General features: G+C 42.0%; 1 protein-coding gene, 1 long non-coding RNA gene and 1 pseudogene across 8 annotated transcripts in view; 1 reads left to right on the plus strand and 2 right to left on the minus strand.

Moving 5' to 3' along the window:
- Nucleotides 1-4,058: 4,058 nt before the first annotated feature.
- Nucleotides 4,059-5,978, minus strand: LOC115289507. 2 transcript variants are annotated; one of them, XR_003907660.1, is made up of 4 exons: nucleotides 5,889-5,978; nucleotides 5,493-5,573; nucleotides 4,480-4,623; nucleotides 4,059-4,145 (listed from the first exon to the last, which is right to left on the minus strand). It is a non-coding gene; the product is annotated as an uncharacterized LOC115289507 (long non-coding RNA). The 2 variants fall into 2 exon arrangements; XR_003907659.1 differs by having other exon boundaries at nucleotides 4,061-4,623.
- CYSLTR2 (cysteinyl leukotriene receptor 2) overlaps nucleotides 5,512-21,838 on the plus strand; it is a 39,494-nt gene continuing 23,167 nt past the window's right edge. For 3 of the 6 annotated variants that reach the window (XM_029936769.1, XM_029936764.1, XM_029936770.1), the window contains exon 1: nucleotides 15,584-15,872. The gene's annotated coding sequence lies outside the window, so the exon portion shown is untranslated. Of the gene's footprint in view, nucleotides 5,736-7,002; nucleotides 7,123-15,583; nucleotides 15,873-20,431; nucleotides 20,558-21,838 lie in introns of those variants that run through there. The other 3 variants (XM_029936765.1, XM_029936768.1, XM_029936766.1) reach the window with 3 other exon arrangements.
- Nucleotides 12,309-12,618, minus strand: LOC115289506 (annotated as a pseudogene).

The raw sequence follows: 21,838 nt of genomic DNA on the forward strand, positions 1-21,838 counted from the left end.
CATCATTATATTATCCCATTGACTTTTGTACATATTTAAAACTTTCCATATTAGAAAAGGAAAAAAAGGAGTGGCCACTCAAGTAGGACGACAACCAGGATATTGTGGTGTCAAGAAACCTAGGAAAAAACATGCTTTATGAAAATGGTGGGCAATGGCCAGTGCTTCTGAGGACAGAGAAGATGTGGACAGAGAGCTGACCCCTGGAGCTGACAAAATAGTTGTCACTCAGGGTCTCATTAAGAATTATTCAGTGGGTGGGGCTCCTCGGTAATCATGGACATGATCTTATGATTCATGAGTTTGAGCCCCACATTGGGCTCCTCACTGACAGCATGAGGCCTACTTGGGATTTTCTCTCTCTCCCTGTCCCACCCCCACTTGCTCTCACTCTCACTCTAAGATAAATAAACTTAAAAACAAAGAGTCATTCAGTAGGTTGATAAAGACAAAAGCCTGGCTGGGAGGAGAAGTTGTGTAGAGAATGGAGGATGAGGGAATAGAATGAAAAAGACAATTTCTTTGCTCTAAAGGAAAACAAAGAAATGGAAAAATAGCTAGAGGGGCACAGAACCGAGGAATGTATTTAAATGGATCATATTGAGGCAAATTAATATGTTGATTGGAATGATCCAGCAAGGAACAAATTTACACCATGGGAGCAAGCTCTTGAGCAGGGAGAAATGGTTGGCTGGGGAGCACAGGAGAGGCCTGGCTTTGGAGAAGAGCAGACTGAGAAGGCAATCTCTCAGCTGTGGGTCTCCACACAGGTTCTGAGTTCGGTGGTGGGAGGATGAGGTAGTTCTCATCTAACTCTGTGTATTTTTTCAGTGAAGTATAAAATGAGGTTGCAAGCTGAAAGTGAAGAAAAAGTTTCCTGTAGGTTGGAGGAGGGAGGAGAAGTTGCCACATAGTCTTCTTGAGAAGAGGGGACTTGATTTGCCAGGGAAATGTGACCATTTAAAAGCTATCTTATGCATTTTTAATGGAAAAAAATAAACCATGCAGCAGGATTGTTAGATTTTCTTCTCCCAGTTTCTGCACCTAGAATGCAGTCATGTAGCAGCAGATAGTTGGGTTCAGTGACGGGCAGGGTGTTGCCAGGTGCATTCAATGGCAGGAGAGGTAGGGGGCCCAGGGTGTTTGTAGCAGTGAGGCTGGCATGCTGGACCACGGACTCTGAGCCCAGGGACATGTTTGGTGTGTGTATACATGCATGCATGAGTTCATGCACATGTGTCCTGGGGATTAGAGGACCGCATGGTTTTGAAGCATAGCTGGAGTGGGAAAACTCAAATGAGTGAATCAGGAGGTAAGGAGGTGGTGGCCAAGAATGAACAGGGTGTTGAAATAGAGACTTTGGAGATGGTGTGCATAATGGTGAAGACAGAGCCGAGCCTATGCCAGAGGGGGCAGATGGTCAAGGTGGGGTGGAGAAAATCGCCACTGGAGTCAGAGGCCAAGAAACCGGAGGCTAGAGTTCTCCTTTCCTTTCCCACCAGGCATCAAGCACAGGCTCTGAGTCCCATTGGTCCATGGTAATAGTTGACTAAATGTTGGGCATGAGGCCAGCTACAGGTAAACAAGGAGCAGGAATTGTTTGTGCAGGATGGAGGGAGAGGAAGTAAGAGAGGTAAGAGTAGTCTCTACATGATCACCTATCCCTTTGGGTCTGCCTAGAATGCTGCCATTTATTGGAGTTTAATATATTCTAATGGAGTAATCTGAGGTCCGTGGGAAGACATATTTGACTCAGTTCAATCTGAGAAATGTTTATTGAGAATCTTGTATGTTTAGAATGGCAGGCTCCAAACCTAGAGTACCTAGGAAAGGTTATAATCGAGTTGGAAAGAGGACATAAACCATTCATTAAAATGCCAGGCAGCTCCTGCTAAGTGCCAAACAGTGAATGGATACATTGCCTTGCCTCGTCTTTTCAGGGAAGTGAATTCCTGAAGAGGTCTGTTTGAAATTATAGAGTCTCAAGAAGGCCTGCTTTAATACAATGTGGAGCTGAGACCAAGAGGGCCCCAAACAGAAACTTGCAAATAGAGACAGATGATCTGTTTGCTAGTTTTCAGTTTCCCCCAAAGGCTGTCAATCTGTATTCCCCAAATAGAACTGTTACTAACACAGTCTTTCCCCTAGAGTATAATTCTACTGATTCCTCATAAAATTATGTCATATTTCCCTCTACATTAGGGAATGTTTTCCAAAGAAACAGAAGCAATAGGATACACAAACGCATGCACGTACACAAATTTATTTTAAGCAATTGGTTCATGCAAATGAACCCCATGGGATAGACTGGTAGGCTTTAAGTCCTTTTAAGAGATGATGTCTGGAGTCCAAATTCCACAGGGCAGCAGGTCAGAAACTCATGCAGAGTTTCTATTTTGCAGTTTTGAGAATTTCTTTTACTTTGGGAAACCTTAGTCTTTCTCCTAAGGCCTTCATCTGACAGGATGAGGCCCCCCTACATGACAGAGGAATGACAGTGACCCTCTGCTTTACTGAAAGTCTAGTAATTTAGGTATATATCTCATCTAAAAAATACAGCAGCCTCTAGACAGGTGTTTGAACAAACCACCAAAGCCTTGCCAAGGTGACACATAAAATTGACCATCACATCAGCCTAGAAGATAACCAACACTAAAGGAATTTGATCATCTGTTTTTTTCCTGTGCAATGTTTATAGTTTATCAAATATATAATTTTTATGAAAATGTCTTATCTGAACTATTATTCTTTGAGCTCCCAGCTAGTAGGCTCTATTTTCCATTCCTCTTTCCATCCTCTCCCCAAACTTAGCTTGTATTGTATACTGGTGTATTATCAGGTCCTGTGCTGAGCACTTCACATGCATTAACTTCGTTATCCTGCAGAGCAGGATAACCCTGTTGGGCTGCTACAGCATTGTTATCATTTCACAGGGAGCACACTCAGAAAGGGTAATACACACACATACACACACAAACATACACACACAGCTGGAAATGCTGAGGCAAGGTGGGGCTCAAGCTGGCTGTTCCCTGCAGAGTACCCAGCATTTCTCCAAGATTCCCTCTGCCATGAAGACCCTGCCTTCCATCTGGGGCAGTCACTTCTCTCCAGAGCCAGCTCCTGCCCCACCTCCTCTGAGAGGCCTTTTCTGCTGTGCTCTTCCTTAGGAAGAAGAGCTGACCAAAGCCTGTTGGATGTTCCAGAATGTGCTCTGGATTGAGGGGGTCTCTACTTCATCAGGACACCAGGGGGAACACCAGGGGGGAACACCAGGGAGTACCTATTGTAAGGAACTGATGAAGCTACACCTTATCATAATCTTCATACAGAAGGGCTGTCATTTGCACAAGAGGCACCTATAGTAGAGGGGCGCCTGGGTGGCTCAGTCAGTTGAGTCTGACTTTGGCTCAGGTCATGATCTCATGGTTCGTGAGTTCAAGCCCCGCATTGGGCTCTGTGCTCACAGCTCAGAGCCTGGAGCCTGCTTTGGATTCTGTCTCTCTCTCTGTCTCTCTGTCTCTCTGCCCACCCCTACCCCCATCTTGTGATCTCTCTTTCTCTCAAAAATAAAGAAAGAAATATATATAAAAAAAGAGGTACCTGTAATGTTAGCTGGGCCCTAGGACTGGCCGCCACTGGCACTATACTCAGGAATATTCCTTTTCCTGCAGTGACCCTCTTGATGGCAGGACCCATGTTTAAGGTGTTATTGTATTCCTTCATCCAGCACAGGGACTGACACAGCTCTGCCTAATGTTTGTTGGACAAATGGATTAAAAAAAAAAAAAAAGAACAAATGCGGGGGCGCCTGGGTGGCTCAGTCGGTTGGGCATACGACTTCGGCTCAGGTCATGATCTCGCAGCTCTGTGAGTTTGAGCCCCGCATCGGGCTCTGTGTTGACAGCTCAGAGCCTGGAGCCTGCTTCAGATTCTGTGTCTCTCCCTGTCTCTCTGTGCCCCTCCCCCACTTTGGCTCTGTCTCTCTTGCTCTCAAAAGTAAATAAACCGTAAAAAAATTTTTTAAATGAATAAATGAAGATTTATTTTTTGAAGCTGGCAAGGTTATTTCATTTCTTTCTTCATCCATACACATTTATTTGCGAGGCATCTACTATGTGTCAGTGGCAGTAGAGACAGTGGTGCTACAAAGACATATGAGATTTTTCTAATTCTGGCCCATAGGAGAAACTCATTTATTCTTTCCTACTCTTTTATAGAAAGAGGAAAAACAACAGCCATACAGCAAGCTGGTCCCCTAATGTACCCTACTAGGCTTCCTGGGGTTTTATCCTTCCAGGCTCCTAATTACCTAACATGTTCAAAACAGAAGAGTCTTTTTATGTAGGCCAGGGGAAGGAATTTATAAACACTGACATTCCTGGAGTGTGGAAAATTCAGATGTCAGAATGCCTTCTTCACTGCATGTTTCCCATCTGTTTGCTTTTTCTACAGCATCTACTCCTTTGCCAAACCCACCTCCTCCACTCCACCACGAGAGAGCCCAGGGTGGACTGCCAGGCAAAGCTCGTTTCCTTCTGGGGCATCTCTCTCTCCCCACTGGAGCAGAGGGTAGTGCTAATTCAGCCCTGGGAAGTCATCAACAGGAGCTTCTTGGCTCATCTGTGGAATGCAAAGTGAATTGGTTTGTCTGGAAGGTTCCTAAGTGGCTTGGTGCATGGGACCTCCCTAATGACTCAGATGAAATAATACTATTTCCTGGGCTCTGTGGAATTCTGAGGTCTCCAGCTATTAAAGCAATTGTAAAGTACTCTGTAGATACTTGAATGCATGATGCATTTTGTGTTACTGTTTTCTTGGCTCATCAGCTTGTGCTCATTCTACTCAGCATGCCCAGTTGAAGAACATTCTGCCCCCATTTTTAGGGCTGTTGAGATGGAGAGAAGCCTGATAAGCTAAGAAAACTACAGTGCCAAATAAATGTGAGTGCCATGGAAAAGCTCAGCAATACTAAAAGGAGCCCATCTTTTCTGTTAGTAAATAGAAATCACTTAACATGGATAGACAGGTTTATCATGTCAAAGGGATCTACATTTTGTATCCCAGGCATTGCTAATGGTAGGAGGATGCATAATTACTCAGCATCTCTTAAATGTGGCCACCTTATTATTTAGGTTATGTCTCACCCGACAATATCTACATGAGACTACCTAAGATATCTGTGTGGCAGTGCTTGCATGGGCTGGGCACACAGAGGATGCCCAGTAGCTGATTGTGGGAGCATCTGAGTGTGATCAACATATGCCCCCTCATAGAGCCAGGGGCTTGTCAGAGAAGCCCATCCATCAGCTCACTGATGTAGTTGCCAGAGACCAATCAGGAACACAGAGCTCATTCTGAGTACTTAGAACAGGGAAGGTTTATGCTGCGATAGAGGAGCTGACTGAGGGGCATGAGGTAACACAGAGATGAGCACAATGGGAGGTGATTACCATGGTGGCTGCAGGGACAAAGGGAGGACACGGACTTACCCAAGCTCAGGGGTTGCTTTGCAGAAGGTGGGGCCATGGTGGGCCAGGCAGGCGGGAGCTGGAGCCTCAGAGGAGACACAGCTGCCATCAGAATGAAGAGACAGTGAGAAGAAATACCCTGCCTCCTCACTGCCTTATTCCACACTCCAAATCCAGCCAGAAGCCGGGCTGACCTGGGAGTCTGAGCTATGCAGCCTTTAGGGGTGAACCTGCTGCCCCACTCCAGAGAAAGCAGAGGAGAAGGTAGGGTGGTGGTGAGGATTAGAACTGAGGGTAAGCAAGCCCAAGCCCCAGGCTGCCTGGTGGGCCTCGGATCCCGCCTCAGTGGTAAAGGGACCCGAATGAATGGTCTGGCTTGGTGGTCTTCATCTGGGGTGATAGTCCATTTCCGATTACCTCCTCCTGTCTTGTCCTTGTCCCCAGCCTTCCCTATGCCTCTCTATTTCCCAAATGCCCCTGAGGTTTTCTGCTCCAGATGGATCATCTTTCTGTGTATAGATATGAAAGGAGGAGACACAGACCTTCAGCTTGCTGCCATTGTGACTGCTGTTTAAATTCCTGAGCACAAGCAGTGCCTGGGCGGGCCAAGGGCAGAGGGAAATCAGGGTAACACCACCACTCCTGCCACTCTGCCCAGGACTAAGTGGAAATCGCTCACAGGGTCTCTCAGGGAGGCCCAGGTGCTCTGGCACAGAGCCTGGCCATGAGGTTGGAGATCAGGAGAGTCCCCTACCCCACAGCCCCCTACATTAATTCTTAAAGCTCCGCTTCAGACTCAGACTCAACTCAGGGAAAGCAAAGAATAGAATATTCCTTAGGGTTTTCTGGTAGCTCATTTGCTATTTTTCTCAAGAGTATTTTTCCATCATCTACCATGTTAAACTTCATGTTTATAAACTGCCCCCTTACATTCTATTACTGAAATTAACCAAGAGAATCCATAGTGGTCTATTAGTCCAAATTTAGGAAAAGTTTTATGCATCAGGGAAACAAAAATAACCCTGAAAGGAGTTGGTTCTCTCAACTGCATCCTACTGACAGAATTGAGTTCAATCATTAAAATATTTTTTCTGGGGGTGCCTGGGTGGTTCAGTTGGTTAAGCATCCAACTTTTAATTCCTGCTCAGGTCATGATCTTGCAGTGCTGGAATCTAGCCTTACATCAAACTCTGTGCTAAATATGGAGCCTTCTTGGGATTCTCCCTCTCCTTCCCCCCCCTCTCTCAAAATAAATGAATAAACATTTACAAATAAAAAAAATATTCTGAAGTGAGAAATTGTTTGTTTTAAGGTGTTAGTGGGGAAAAAGCAGGATGCAAATTTATGTCAAAAAAAGGAAACAACAAATGAGCAAATAAGAGCACAGAAAAATGTCTAGAAGGGAATGCATTACAATGTTGTCCTTTAAGGGATGGCAGTATGATTGATTTTTGTGCAAAGGAACTAAGTTTATCCCAGAAATTCCTTATATTGCTTATCTTTGTGTCATTCTTCCTTCCTTTCCACCAAGGCAAGGGTCCCAGTATGTTCCTAAGACCATGCAACTAGGCTGCCAAGATCGGAGCAGACCGTTTCTTGACTCTGTTCAGGATTCTTACTGGCCACTTGCCACCTGAGGCAAAGGTGGGAGGTAAGAAAGCACTCACTGTCTAAACTGAGGCCATGGAGAGTAGGGAGAGATCCAGTTACGCAGGGTTCATGACACCAGTGGTGGGATTTGGAAGAAACCAGAAGGGGCTGATGAGCAATTATAGATTTAAAACTAATGAGTTTAAACTCTCTTTTGTACCATGCATTTTGTTGAGGTTCTAATTCCATTTGTTTGTTTGTTTCCTGGATGCCATATTGTTAGGCACCAATTTATCCTAAGTGACTGGACTATTTGTTTCCTCTGAAAGACCTAGGAGAGGCAGCAAGAGATTTTGCCAAGGGGTAAGTGTGATTGTTGAAAGGTGTGTGTCATGTGACTAACATACAGCACATTTCTCTCCATCTCTTCCTTGCCCCTCTGATTAAACTGGACTGGAGTGGCTATTAATTGCACTCCAGCCCCATTGCCTCTCCAAGGAGCTGATCCTGCTTGAGAAACTAAGTTGTTCTTTTGAAGGGAGAACTAAACATGAGAGGCTGAAAATCAAAATATTACCATAGGATTTTTATTTTAGTAAAAAAAAAAAATCCGCTATGAATTAGTTAAGCCAATTGGTCAACAACCTATCACTTTCTCCCTGAATTTCAGGTCTTCATGGTTGGAGAAGGTAGACTTAGGAGTCCCCCAGGGCTGCTGTAACAAATTACTGTAATCTTGGTGATTTAAAACATCAGAAATTCACTCTCGCACAGTTGTGGAGGCCAGAAGTCTGAAATCAAGGTGCTCTGTCTGGAGGCTCTGGGGAAATTCTTTCTTGCCTTTTCCAGCTTTGGGTGGCTTCAAGTATTCCTTGGCTTGCGGCTGCATCTCCATAACCACTTTCCCTGGCCTTGTACTGTGTGGCTCTGTCAAAAGGCCTTCAGCCTCTCTTACAAGCATACCTGTGACTGCATTTTGGACTGGCCTGGGTAATCCAGGATAGACTCTTCTCCTTAAGATTCTTAACTTAGTCACGGCTTTTGCCATATAAGGTAATATTTGGTAATCTTTCCAAACACCAGAGAGTCCACACTGGGAGGGGAGGTACTTTAACTGTCAAGTGTGCTTTGTGAATGCATATGGGTTGTTGTTGTTGTTGTTGTTGTTTTTGAAGGGGGTACTGGTTTAAACTTTGAAACACGAATGCTAGGGAGAAGCCCAGTAATTGCAGTAGTAAACTGCAGGTTAGGTTTTTGTTTTCACTCAACATCAAGGAATGCCTGGGCAGAGAGTGTTCAAGTGATGGCTCAGAAGGAAGCCATCTGGTGGAGTGGAGTGGCATAGGCGGACTCACCCCTAGCTAGCTGGCTGCGGCAGAAGCCCCTCACCACATTTCAGTTCCACCAAACCAGGCTGGCTTTGCCTTTTATATAGTTAACCTGCTGTGTATCCAGTATAAGTAAGGAATAAACATTAAAACTGCTTAACTGTGTTAACATTTATCCAAGGATTATGATTTGGAAGGAATTGAGCCACAGTGAACACAATTTACTCTGATTCAGAATAGATTCATAACATCTTAAAAAATTTACAGACTCTGGGATTAGGATGTGGACATATGTTTGGTACCACCATTCAGCCCACTACACCGGGTAATTCTTTTATCTGTTTGTCTTATCACAGAATGAGCCTCCCATGCATAAACTCTGTTGCTTTCTAAATTCCCTGAGTTTTTGAGTTTTGCTTGCAGTCTTTCCCTTTGTTGATAACCTAAATAGAAACATAACTCAAACTTTTTCCTTGGTGTTTAATCTTGCATTACGAAAATAAGCACTTTTACTGATGCCCTTAACAGCAGTTCTGACTTTTTAAGAATCCCAGATTTGTGTTTTCAAGAATATACTTGCTAGATTTAAGCCAGTGTCCCTAAAAGTCTGAGTAAAAGCTTCTGTGACTGGTGCATTAATAAAATCAGCAAGAAATTGGCCCCAGTTTTCTCTAATTCACTTTATCTAGGACCAACTGAGACTTCCTTCAAAATCAAAGCTGATTCTCATCATTCAAAGATTTCTGCAGGTCTTTAAGAGTTTCAGAGAAGTTCTTGGGGCACCTGGGTGGCTCTGTTGGTTGAGCATCTGACTCTTGATTTTGGTTTAAGTCATGATCTCATGGTTTGTGGGATTGAACCTCATGTGGGGCTGTGCACTGACAGCATGAAGCCTGTCTCTCCCTCTCTCTCCCCCTCCCCCACTCACACTTCTTCCACCTTCAAAATAAATAAACTTAAAAAACGAAAATTTACGAGTTCCAGAGAACTTCTCTGTCCCTTGAAGCATGCTACACATAAAATAGGCTAACACTATTTTTGTTTTTTCTCAAGGTTGTCAGGAAAAACAAATTAAAAAAATATGTTGATTTATTTCTCTGATCTTTTAGGTTTATCTTTTTGTTTAAAGTCATGGACCCTTTCTGTTTCTACACTAAACAAATACCTTCATTTTGCCATCCCGGAAAGTTGGATTACAGTAAGATTTCAGCTCTTTATGTTATAAGGCCAAATTGTACAAAAAAACACTTTTTAATGGGTCCTTCTCAGTGATGTAACTGCCTGCCTCTGGAATGCTTTGAAATTCCAGACTGTTCTAAAAATAAAAGAAAGTCTTAAAAGATTTCTCCTCTCCCTGAGGTTTACAGATTCAGAGGTAGAGGGGGGAAAAGGGGTTTTTCCTTCCTCACTCACCTTTCTAACCATCGAAAGGAGTCTTATTCTGCTCCTTGTAAACCTGATATGCTAAAGTTAGTTCTGGGTGTGTAGCTTGAAATTTTTTTCCACTGCTTTTGTTTTAATGAGTTGGACACTAGTCAGTTTGCTGGACTTTTGGAGGAACAGAATGAAAAACCTATCATGATTGCTGGTAGACTTTGTTTCTCAAGCTCTTTTTTTTCTCAGGGTGAGTATAGTAATGTTGTGATATTTGTCCACTGTTAACTTCCACTTGGGTCAATCAAATATTAGAAACAGAGTTCCAGGCCCAGGAAGAACCTTGTTCTCCAAGCAGCCGCCTTGATTCCAGCCTCTTCTCCAGAGCTCCATGAAGAACTGGTACATCTAAGCACCTGGTATACTCCCATTTTTGCAGTGTGAAGGTCACGTCACCACACTGTCCTGGCCACGGTCATTGCGGGAGAGCTGTGGGACATTTGTACAGTGGTTCCAGGAGACTCTTTCCTCTTCATCTTCAGAGCAGTAGCAGCCCAGAACTTTTGAGAAAGACTTTTTTTTTTTTCTCCAGGTTTCAAGATTTTTGTCACTTGTGGAACCAAGAGATGAGATGAGGAAGGATTTGCAGTTCTGCTCCTTTCACCTGGCCAGGGTCAAGGCTGGGACGGATGGGGCAGGGTACTAGAATCAGTGGTTTCCAGGGTTGTAGGAGACCTAGGGTGAGGGTGTGTCCAGAGCCAGCCTGTCTTCCCTGTGGCCTTTGGACTGACAGAGACCAGTAGTGGAGTGGGGTCAGGTGCTCAGGCCCTGAGGACTGTTAGCAGCTTTTCAAACCCCTGCCCCAGGTTCTAGGCCTGGTGTGGCACTAGCCATGTAGCCGCCTGCCAGGACTGAAAGCCTGAGCAGGTCTGAGCCTGCACTTCTTTGGAAGAATCATGATGATTTTTAAGGTCTGTTCCAGGTCCAAGGAAGAAACTATAAACAAGCAAAACAAACAAAGTCTTCCCTGTTTAATATTCAAAGAACCAGTTGGTGTTTTCTATCCAGTACAACTTACTGTTTCATGCTACTCTTAGGCCCTAAAATAGTGCCTTTTATTTTAGGAGATGAACAAATAGTTCAGTTTGACCAGAGTATGGGAAGAAAGCAAGAGAGTTACCAACAAGAAACATGACCTGAAAGGGAGGCTGAAATGGGTTCATGAATGCAGACTGCTCATAGATATCGGCATGAGGAACCACTAGCCTCAGTTCCATGCTTTGGAGGATTCCTCTCTGGTCCTTCTTCAGTACTTCCTGTCCCAAGGTCACAAGCAGTCTGTGGAGCTAACCTCCTCCAACTTAACTGTCTATAGTGTGCTCAGGATACTTGAGAATTCACCACCTAAATGTCCCCATGGGTTCCTCTGTGGCCACCTCCTCAGACGTGTCAGAGCATATAATTTGTGGAGCTGTCTGTCCTATCGGTGGTCAAGGGCTACTGTTTTCAGGGGCATGGTATGGACAAGAAAGCTGGAGTATCCACAGGCCTACGTGTGGGGCTCCTGATAACATATGAGAGAGCCAAGGGTGGGATGAGAACATGGGCAACTGCAGACGTCTTAGGTGACCAGAACCCCAAGGAGTTAAAGAAGTGTATACAACAAATTATAGGAGTCCAACAATTTACAAACAAATATATGATGTTTTAAGAAGTAGTGATGGTGATGAACACTATAAAGCAAAATAAAGCAGGTTAAGGGGGTAGAGTGTGGGGGGGGGAGCCCTTTTAGGAAGGGAGGTCAAGAAAGTCATCTGTGGGGTGGTGGCATTTGAGCAGAGACCCAAATGAAGTGAGGAAGTAAGGGACAGGGACGTTCTGGCACCGGTGCCTGGAATAGCAGTAGGAAAGTTCTCAGGGACAGAGATGAAGTTGTATAGACATGTAGGACGGGCTGATGGGTCAGGCCTCTGTGCACTATAAGGATTTTGTTTGTTTGTTTGTTTGTTTGTCTATAAGGATTTTTATTCTGAGAATATTGGGAAGCCATTGCAGAGTTCTGAGCAGGAGACTGACATAATTTGATTTACTCTTGAAAAACTTGACTGTGGAATAACAAGGATGGAAACAGGAACACAGCTAAGTAGGATGTTATACAGCATTCTTTTTTTTTAAGACTCTTTCTAATTTATTTTAAAACTTATTTTTAAAAATTGTGGTAAAATCTATATAACATAAAACTGACCATTTTTAAGTTACAGTTCAGTGGCATTGAGTACATTCACACTGTTATGCAGTTACTATCCATCTCCAAACCTTTTCTTATCTTTTAAGACTGAAATTTTATACATGTTAAACAATAACTCCTTGTTTCCTCCTTCCTTCAGCATCTGGCAACCATCCTTGTAGTTTCTATCTTTATGAACTTGACTCACTTTATTTTATTTTATTTAAGAATACAAAAGTATTTTATTTTTTCATTTAATGATGCAAAACACAAATGCTGATTTGACATGCAGTCACATGTAACTTTTTCTCCCATATTTACAACTCAACAGATTGGTGAATCCAAAGAAACTGGTATAATCACAAAACAGAGCATACTGTATTCGTATTTCAAAAGTTTATCCCAACCCATTTCTTCTTTGATACGCTAAAACATCTTCATTATGTTGTTTGATGAGATAGATCCACAAGAAGATGGAGGTGCCCAAGGTTAGTCCAACTTGCAGCCAGTCAGGTATGTCATGTGGTGGTTCCCAAATGTAGAACTTTGGTTGCACTGCAGAGCTGCTTGGGAGACTGGCTGGAGACAGCAGCTTGGAGAAGGGGCACAAATATGTAGCTGGTGCCATCTTGCTGGGCCAGGCTCCTGAATCTGACTATTTAGATACCTCATAAAAGTGTAATCATACAGTATTTGTCTTTTTTTGACTGGCTTAGTTCACTTAGCACAATGTCTTCAAAGTTCATCCATGTTGTGGTATGTGTCAGAATTTCCTCCCTTGTTAAGGGTAAATAATATTCCATTGTATGTATATATTATATTTTGTATATCCATTTATCCTTCAATGGGTACTTGGGTTGCTTCCACCTTTTGGTTATTGTGAATAATGCTACTATGAACATGAGTGTGCAAATGGCTCTTCAAATGTACTTCATTATGCAATAGCTGTTTTCAATTCTTTGGGGCATGTACTCAGACGTGGAATTGCCAGATCATATGGAGTGTAATTCTATTTTTAATTTTTTGAGAAACCACACACATCTTACCAACAAAGCACAAGAGTCTGTTTTCTTCACATCCTTTTCAACACTTGTTATTTTCTTTTTATGGTAATAGTCATCTTAATGGGTATGAAGTGGCATCTCATTGTGGTTTTGAGTTGCATTTTTATAATGGTTAGTGATGTCAAGTATCTTTACATGTGCTTATTGGCCATTTGTATATTTTCTTTGGAAAAATATTCAAGTCCTTTGCCCTTTTTTAAAGTGGGTTGTTAGTTTTTGTTGCTGTTGAGTTTAGGAGTTCTATTTTTATTCTGGATATAAATCCTTTATCAGATATGTGATTTGCAAATATTTTCTCCCATTTTGTGGATTGACTTATTACCCTTTGATGTGTCCTTTGATCCACAAAATTTTTAAATTTTGATTAAGACAAATTTGTCTATTTTTTTCTTTTAAAACTTATATTATATTCAAGAAATCATTGCAAAATTTTTGATGCTTTCCTCTATGTTTTCTTCTAAGATTTTTCTAATTCTAGCTCTTATGCTTAGATCTATAAACCATTTTGAGTTAATTTTTTGTATATGATCCAAGTCCATTCTTTTACATGTGAATATCCAATTTCTCAGAACTATTTGCTGAAAACACTGTCTTCCTATAAATGGTCTTGGTACCCTTATCAAAAGTTATTAGATCCTATATGTGAGTTTGTTTCTAAAATCTCTGTTCTACTTCATTAGGCCATTATCTGTATTTATGCCAAGACTATACTGTTTTCATTACTGTAGTGTTGCAGTAAGTTTTGAAATCAGGACGTATCAGTCCTCCAACTTTGTTCTTTTTCAAGATTGTTTTGGTTATTTTGGAGTCCCTTTACATTCCATATGAATCTTAGAAAAGATTTTTCTAATGTCTGAGAAAAAATATCATTGGGATTTTAATAGGGATTGTATTGAATCTGTAGATTGATTTGGATAGTATTGATGTCTTAATAATATTAAATCTTTTAATCCATGAACATGGGATATCTTTTCATTTATTATGTCTTCTTCAATTTCTTTCAGCACTGTTTTGTAGTCCTTTCTCCTTAGTTAATTCCTAAATATCTTACTTATTTATGCTTTTTCTAAAAGTTTATTTGTTTTTTTTAAAGTTTTTATACTTATTTCTTATTTATTTATAATCTGCATTAGTGGTGCATGGCCTGATGCAGGGCTTGAACCCATGAGCTGCAAGATCATGACCTGAGCCAAGGATGCTTAAGTTGGACACTTAACCAACTGAGCCACCCAGGCACCCCTATTTATTCTTTTTGATGTCATTGTAATTGGAATTTTTCTTTAATTTCCTTTTGTATTATTCATTGTTAACATATGGAAATGCAACTGATTTTTGTGTGTTAACTTTGTATACTGAAACTTTGCTGAATTGTTTATTAGTTCTAACAGATTTTATTTTGTGTGTAGAATCTTTAGGGGTTTTTTTTTTACATATAATTTTACATCATCTGCAAGCAGACATAGTTTTACTTCTTTCTTTCCAATTTGGATCTCTTTGATTTCTTGCCTAATATTACTGCAACATTCTACCCAAGAAATGATAGGATTTTAATGGGGGCTGGGAAAGGTTGGATTTGGGATGCATTTAGCAGCTACAGCAAATAGAATTGTTTGGCTTGGATATGGTTGGTGAGAAAGAGAGGAGTTAAGAATGATTTCTAGGTTTACAGATGGAAACCTGGCTGAACCATTGTGGTGCCATGTATTAGACGGGGTAGTTGGAGGAATGTATGCTCAGGAGAGACCATATTAAATGTGGCCATGGATGTGGACAACATAGATAAAAGCAAGAGAATATGATTGGAAGAGGTCAGAAGACAGACTTTTGAGGCAAGCTCACATTTGGAAAAGGGATAAAAGAAAAGGCATCAGAAATGAAGAAGCAACGCTAGGGGTAGAAAAAGAACAAGAAAGGGTGCCTGGGTGGCTGAATCAGTTAAGCGTCTGACTTCAGCTCAGGTCATGATATCCTAGTTCGTGGGTTTGAGCCCCATGTCAGGATCTGTGCTGACACCTAGCTCAGAGCCTAGAGACTGTCTTTGGATTCTGTGTCTCCCTCTCTCTCTGACCGTCCCCTGCTCACACACACACACACTCTCTCTCTCTCAAAAAGAAATAGAACATTTTTTAAAAATTAGAAAAAGAACAAGGAGAGACAGAGAAACAAAAAAGGAGAAAGTTGGAAGAAAGTGGCCTTGGTTAATTTTGCAATGAATTGGGAAAGGAAGATGAGGACTGAGCAAAGACCTTTTACAGGAGCAATGAGGTCACTGGGGACCTCCAACATAGCATTTGCTGCAGAATGGGGAAGGCCTCATTGCAACTGTGCAAATAAGTTGGACAAGCAAGTGGGTGATGGGAACTGCTCTAAACAACTATAAAGTGCTATACCTATAAGGCATATGAGGTCACATTGATGTTAGTGTTGTCACGGAAACAAAAACCACTTAGGAGAACAAATAGCCACCTAATTCTTGTGACTCTAACTCATCACATTCCCAGAATCTGTTGGGAAAGATGCTGATAAAACCAGTGTTAGAGGGACAGGGCTAAGGTTTCTTCCTTTTAGAGATAGTCCCTAACGGAAATATTTCCCTCTTCTTGAGAAGGAAGCCAGACCAACACCCATAACAAGTTCTATAAAGCATAGATAGAGAAGCTGACCAAAGTTCCTTATCCTCTTGCTGTGAGCTGAAACTGTTTATAAACCAAATTTGCTCTTTCACTTTTCCTTTAAACAAGCTGGATTACTTGGAGGAGGAAGGCGAGAGGAATAGAGAAGACAGAAGCAAAGCCAGTTGAAGCAGAGAAACCTTTGGGTGAGCATTTTTATCTTTGCCTTGTTAATTCGTTATTGAGAATTAGACCTTGCTTACCACTTCATAGTCAGAAGAATGACTTTTGAACAATATGTTAATTTTGTTCTAGTGTAATTTTTTCCCGACCATATACATAGCAGTTTAAAACATGTTGGGAAAGTACAGAAAAGTAGAAGCTAGACTCTATTGACATTTTGGGGGATATTTCTTTTCATTCTTTTTTTGCATGTCTGCATATAGTTTTAGTTTGATCTCCACAGTTGTGCCCATACAGTATGGATTACTTGATGATCATTTTTTTCATTAGAGCATAAATTGTTTCTACGTTGCTGTAAATCCTTCATAATGGTAATTTTAAATTGCTGGATATTGTTGCATTGAGGCAATTTACCACATCTCACTCAAGCATTCCCCTGCTTTTGGCCATATAGCATCTTTCTTATTTTTCATAGACTGGAATATTTTTTAATGTTTATTTTTTGAAAGAGAGAAAGAGAGAGAGAGAGAGAGAGACAGAGAGAGAGACAGAGACAGAGAGACCGGGAGACACTGGATCCAAAGTGGCCTCTGAGCTGATAGCAGAGAGCCCATGTGGGGCTTGAACTCACAAACCATGAAATCATGATCTGAGCTGAAGTTGGATGCTTAACCAGTTGAGCCATGCAGGCACTCTGTGACTGGGTTATTTTATTATATGAAATGTATTTTTTTCCCATTCAGGGGCGAGGCAATATATTGGCGGCGAGGAAGTTAAATTGGAGCATGTATGTGTCAGTGGTTTTACTTGGAGGTAGAATGAGAGAGTGATAGAAGTGTGTGTGTGTGTGTGTGTGTGTGTGTGTGTGTGTGTGTGTGTGTGAGCGTGTGTGTATACCTCTTTGGGGACTGAGTCAGTGGTTTAGCTGCACATTCAGCCGGAATCACCAGATTCTGAGGAAATTAAAAAGTATCCCTAGAATAACTGAAATTTAGCTTAAGCCAGTCATCTGTAGTAGTCTTTTGTTTTGTTTTTCAAAAACTTCCCAGGTTGTTCTAATGAGTGCCCAGCATAATCATAGCTGACATCGGTCATTTGAAATATTTTCCTGTCTCTGACCCATGCCTGAAGTCAATATGTATTAAGGGAAAGAGAAGTACAATTTCAGGCAAGACACCCAGATCTTTCTTTTAATACTATATTAATAATGCAGAAGTAATTGGGAAACATAAAATGAGCAAAACCTCTAGAAATTTCTATCATCCTCCTCACCCACATACACTCTTGAGATGAGAATCCATTTATGAATTTCAATTTACTAATGTTTTAAAGAGATGGATTTGTTTCCAGTGCATTGGTTAAATGTTAGAGAAGTTGGGGCTCCAGAATTTCTAACTGAATCAAAATTAAACCCAGCATCTGTTAGTATTCTGCCTTCCTACCCTCCTGGAGTCATAAGGGGTACAAAACAACATAAATAACACCTGTTCTGGAAGAAAAATAACATATTTTTGCAATGTACATATTGCTCTGTGTCAGAATCACCCTGGGCATTTTTAGTATCTCATGTGTATTCGAGACTCAGGAACTCCCATTTCTCAAGTTTGTCTTACACACCAGACTTGGGAGGCACACTAGTCCTCCAACGCCAAGCCTGGAAGATAAAAGCCTAGCAAGAGCTTGTACAGTTACCCAGTGGGTTCTCCTTAATGTAGCAGCCAAAGAGAGAAAGGCAAACATTTGTCTGGGTTGCTCAGCTTTGCTATTGCGCCTTATCAAATTGATGTCAGAACCTCCAGCACTGTATCTGTGACTTTCTGGGGGCATTGACCACTGTCTCCTTGGTACTGGAGTTACAGTTGGTTGGTGAGTTCAAGCCCCACATCAGGCTTTGCACTAACAGTGCCTGGTTTGCTTCTCATTCTGTCTCCCTTTCTCTACCCCTCCCCTACTCGAGCTCTCAAAAATAAATGAACATTAAAAAATTAAAAAATAGATGGGAAGGCATAAATAAATTAATTCCTCAATGACTGTGGAATTTAGCTAACAGCTTATGTTTATCTCTGTTGAATCTATTAACCTCTTTATATTAACTGACCCATGGAGAAAATGGTACAATGTTTGAGAGTATTTAAAGGAAAACTTCTCCTATCGGATAGATGACTTGGTGGCAGTGTGGGCTGATGCCTTTGACAAGGGAAGTAATAGAAGTTGGAGTAGTGAGTGGGAACCAAAGCATCCCAAAAGTTGGAAGGGTCCTTGAGAAGAGCCAGGGTCAGGAAAGAAAGCTTTTTGAATCTCTGGTGTTTTGAAGTGAGGTTTGGAGAAAAAGGAGGAGATTTGGAGAAGAAATAGAAGGAAAAAGAGAGGGGAAGGGAGGGAGGACAGGCCAGGGGTGGGGGTGGGGAATAGACAGAAGAATCAAGTGGAGGGAAAGCAGGGAAAGCACAACCTATTCGCTCCAGGGGTTTAAAGATTAATTAAGCTGGAAGAATTTAAAAGGATCCAGTACACATACCTTTATTGTACACTATAAAAACAAGAGTTTCTTTTATCATAAAAGAAAAACAATTTCCCATGTAAGTGTCCTCCTGTGAGGCTGTAGAGACGACATTTTACTCCGTTTGCACGTCTAGTACAGAACATGACAGTCTACATAGTAAGTGGGAGCATCGCAGATTCTTTAAAGGATGTTGGTTTTGTTGTATTTTGAGTTTTACCTCAATGATAACTTTGTTCTCTTATAAATTCTCTGAGAGATTTAAAGGCAGTTTTCCTGGCAGGCACAAATCCCCACCAGGAACGTGGCACAAAGTGAGAAAAACAACTGTCAAGCCTCAGAGATATGATGCCCCTTTCTACAGTGTTTAGAACAGAGCACTATTTGGGTCTTTTCTGTCAATACCCTTCTACCCCCATGACACTGACTCTGTATCCCTGTCCCGAGAGCCTAGATCTGAATTTTAGAAGCGGCAAGTTGGTGAGGAAAAATGTGCAAATGTCATTTTGTTGCAAAAGACCACTGGGAATTCTTTTCTTTAGAAGATATTTATTGTGAGACATAAAATGTGTGAGGTGGATATTACCTTCATTAGCCCATTCAATGATCAGTTATTTGAGCATGTTTATGTGCCACAAGCCATGTTAGGGCCTGAGGTACAGCAGTGAGACTTCATCCTGCCATTAGTGGTGACCGGTCTGGTGGTGGGTGGGGGTAGATGGGAGCTATGACTGCTCCATGGGGTAAGTACTGGGACAGGAAGCCCCTGGGGCAGCAGGGCAGGCAGGGCAGCAGCCAGTCAAGACCTGGAAAGGCAGAGAAGGCTTTTCCTGGAAGAAACGCTGTCTTAAAGAAACCTGAGGTTGGGTAAAAGATGGCCAGGTGATGAGCTGGAGCTCAGAGTGAACAGGCCAAAGAGAGCCAGGTGTGTTGGGGGCATTGAAATAAGTTCCATGAGGCTGGAATGGACTTTACTGAGGGCAGAGGAGTGGAGAGAATATGCTAGATGACAGGATTCATAGGGTGATGTGCCTGGAGTTGAACTTCATTCTGATGTGATGGTGGTAAACAGAAGAGTAATGTGGTCAGATGTGCTTTTTGGAAAGGTCACTCTGGCCACTGTGTGGAGAATGAACTGAGAATAGTGAGAGTGGAGGCAGGGAGCCATTCAGGAGACTGTGTCCTTTGTGCAGGTGAGAGATGACGACCTGTACTGGGACTGCCATCTGCTCCTCTGTGATGACAAAGGTGCTGGTGGAGATGGGAGGTAATGAGGCCAGGCCTGCCTTGGAGAAGACACTGGACAGCTGGACAGGCCGGGGGAGGAGGAAAGCCCGTGGTTTGCCTTTGTACCATGTCCTCTTCTCCTTAGGTTACAGATGCCCACTGCCCCCCATGCTACTGGCAGCTTCCTAGGGCATTTTCCTGGGCAATTACCTTGGTTTCCCATTTTTCCATACATATCAAAACACTCTCTCCTTATCTATTTGTTTGTTACTGCCCTATACAAGTATACTACACCCAGCATACTAAAAAGTTCTCGGGCTTTTCTTCCCTTGGCAACAGAGTTGAATTAGGCATGATAATGCATTGACTGTGTACAAGTGCCAGGTTCAGTGCAGCTTTATGTTGGAGATGCTTACCTATGTTGCCTCCTTGGTCGTCCGGATAATTCCAAGAGGTTGAGTACTTGCTAATGCTCACACAGTTATCAGCGGGTAGAACCAGGATTTGGATCCTGTTGCAATTTAAAGTTTTTCTGTGATATCAGAATGCTTCTATATCATTCCAGGAAATAAAGGATATTTACAAGCTCCCTTTGTAAATAATTTCTTGGCTCTAAGAAGTGAATTTAATGGTGGAATATGAGGTACCTCTGTAGGAGGGAAAAGAAAGGGAGGGGGTTTTAATTTTGAGCCACTGGGCCTTGAGGGAGCCCCTGAGTCATGGCCCTTAGTCACTTTCATCATAGGCAAGGGAGTTCCTAATGCTGACACGGTCTGAGGAAATTATTAGACTGAGTTGAGCAATGGCTTCTGAGATGACACTTGTTGTCCTTTTGTCTTTTTTCTGTCTGACTAGAGAATCAGAGACAGATGCAAAGTGGCCCTGCGGCCTTCCTGAGGCCAGGAATTGGGCTAATCATGGAGACCACCAATCTTCCTGCACATACTGGTGAAGGGCATTTGGGGACAAAAATTTGTTGAGGTATTTTTATAAAATTAAATCCATAATCTGTGTCATAGGATTATTACATTATTAACATTGTTATTAACAAAGAAGAGCTGAGAAAAGTTACAAGAGCCAGAGAAAAGACAGCACTTTGCCAAAATAATGCTTAAAAAAAATAAAGTTATATCTTCAAGGAGATTGGAGTGGTCCCTACGTGTTCGGTTTTCTTTGTATTCAATTTGTCTTTGTTTGTTGTAGCAGCAGAGTGTTACTGGTTAGGAAGAGCATGGAAGAAAAGCTAGCTTTGAGAGAATAGTAGAGAATGAAAGAAGGAAATTAAGCAAAGGCAGAGGTGGGAAGGAGGATGCCAGATATAATGCCATGCATCTCACTCTTGTGGACAGAGAGAGGCCCCTTCACATGCTCAGATGCCGACCTTCTGCTAGGCTTCAGCTCCTGCTATGTCCCTGGGGGTAAATTATTCTCGGGAAGCATTTATACCCTCCAAATACACAAGAAAGAATGAAATTATGAAAAAAGTCCAATTTTAAGGGGCAATTATCCCCAAATGTGTCCAAAATTCATAGCCATCTTTTTGTACAGGAAAATTATCCAGAGTGAAACTTCACAGGAGAATGTATAAACAAGAGGAGAAAAGCAAATAGAGGAGAAAAGCTTATCAGCAAAGGGTAGAAAAAAAAGCAACTATTGCTCATCTGTAAGTCTGATGCTGATATCTGACATCTGACATCTTGGCCACACTAGCACTTTCCAAATGGTCACTATTCATCCCTACAGATCTTAGCCCTACTGGAAGCTCCTGCAATACACATTTTCGTATGATGCCTCTTCCTTCCATCCCTGTGCATTTGCAATGGTGGATGTCATTTTACCATACATTCTGTGGTCTGAGCAAAGTTCCCCTTTCAGTGGAAGAGGCAACAGCCAGTGTGTGCTGCATGTCCAGCCCCACTCCCAAACTGGGCCTAACAGTCAATATTTCAAGAAGGCCCAGCAGTTTTAGGAAGAGCCCAGGCCAGGAGGACTCTGGTGGCTCCATTGAGCTCTGAGGAGTCAGGGAAGGTGCTAAAAGGAGAGGAAGGCAGAAGCAAACTGAAGGGCACATGTGGATCAGCAGTTGGCCAAAATCATTGAAAAGTTGACAATCCAACTGCTATGATTTTAAGTAAATACTTTAATTAGGAAATTTGATACCATAAGGTGCCTCGTCTTTAGAGCTAAAACGGGAAATCAAATTAATGAAATTCAGAATTTATTTTGGGGGTTTTTGAACTTTCTCTGACCATTCTGGAATTT

This window comes from Suricata suricatta, chromosome 4 (assembly GCF_006229205.1).
Source record: "Suricata suricatta isolate VVHF042 chromosome 4, meerkat_22Aug2017_6uvM2_HiC, whole genome shotgun sequence".
NCBI lineage: Eukaryota > Metazoa > Chordata > Mammalia > Carnivora > Herpestidae > Suricata > Suricata suricatta.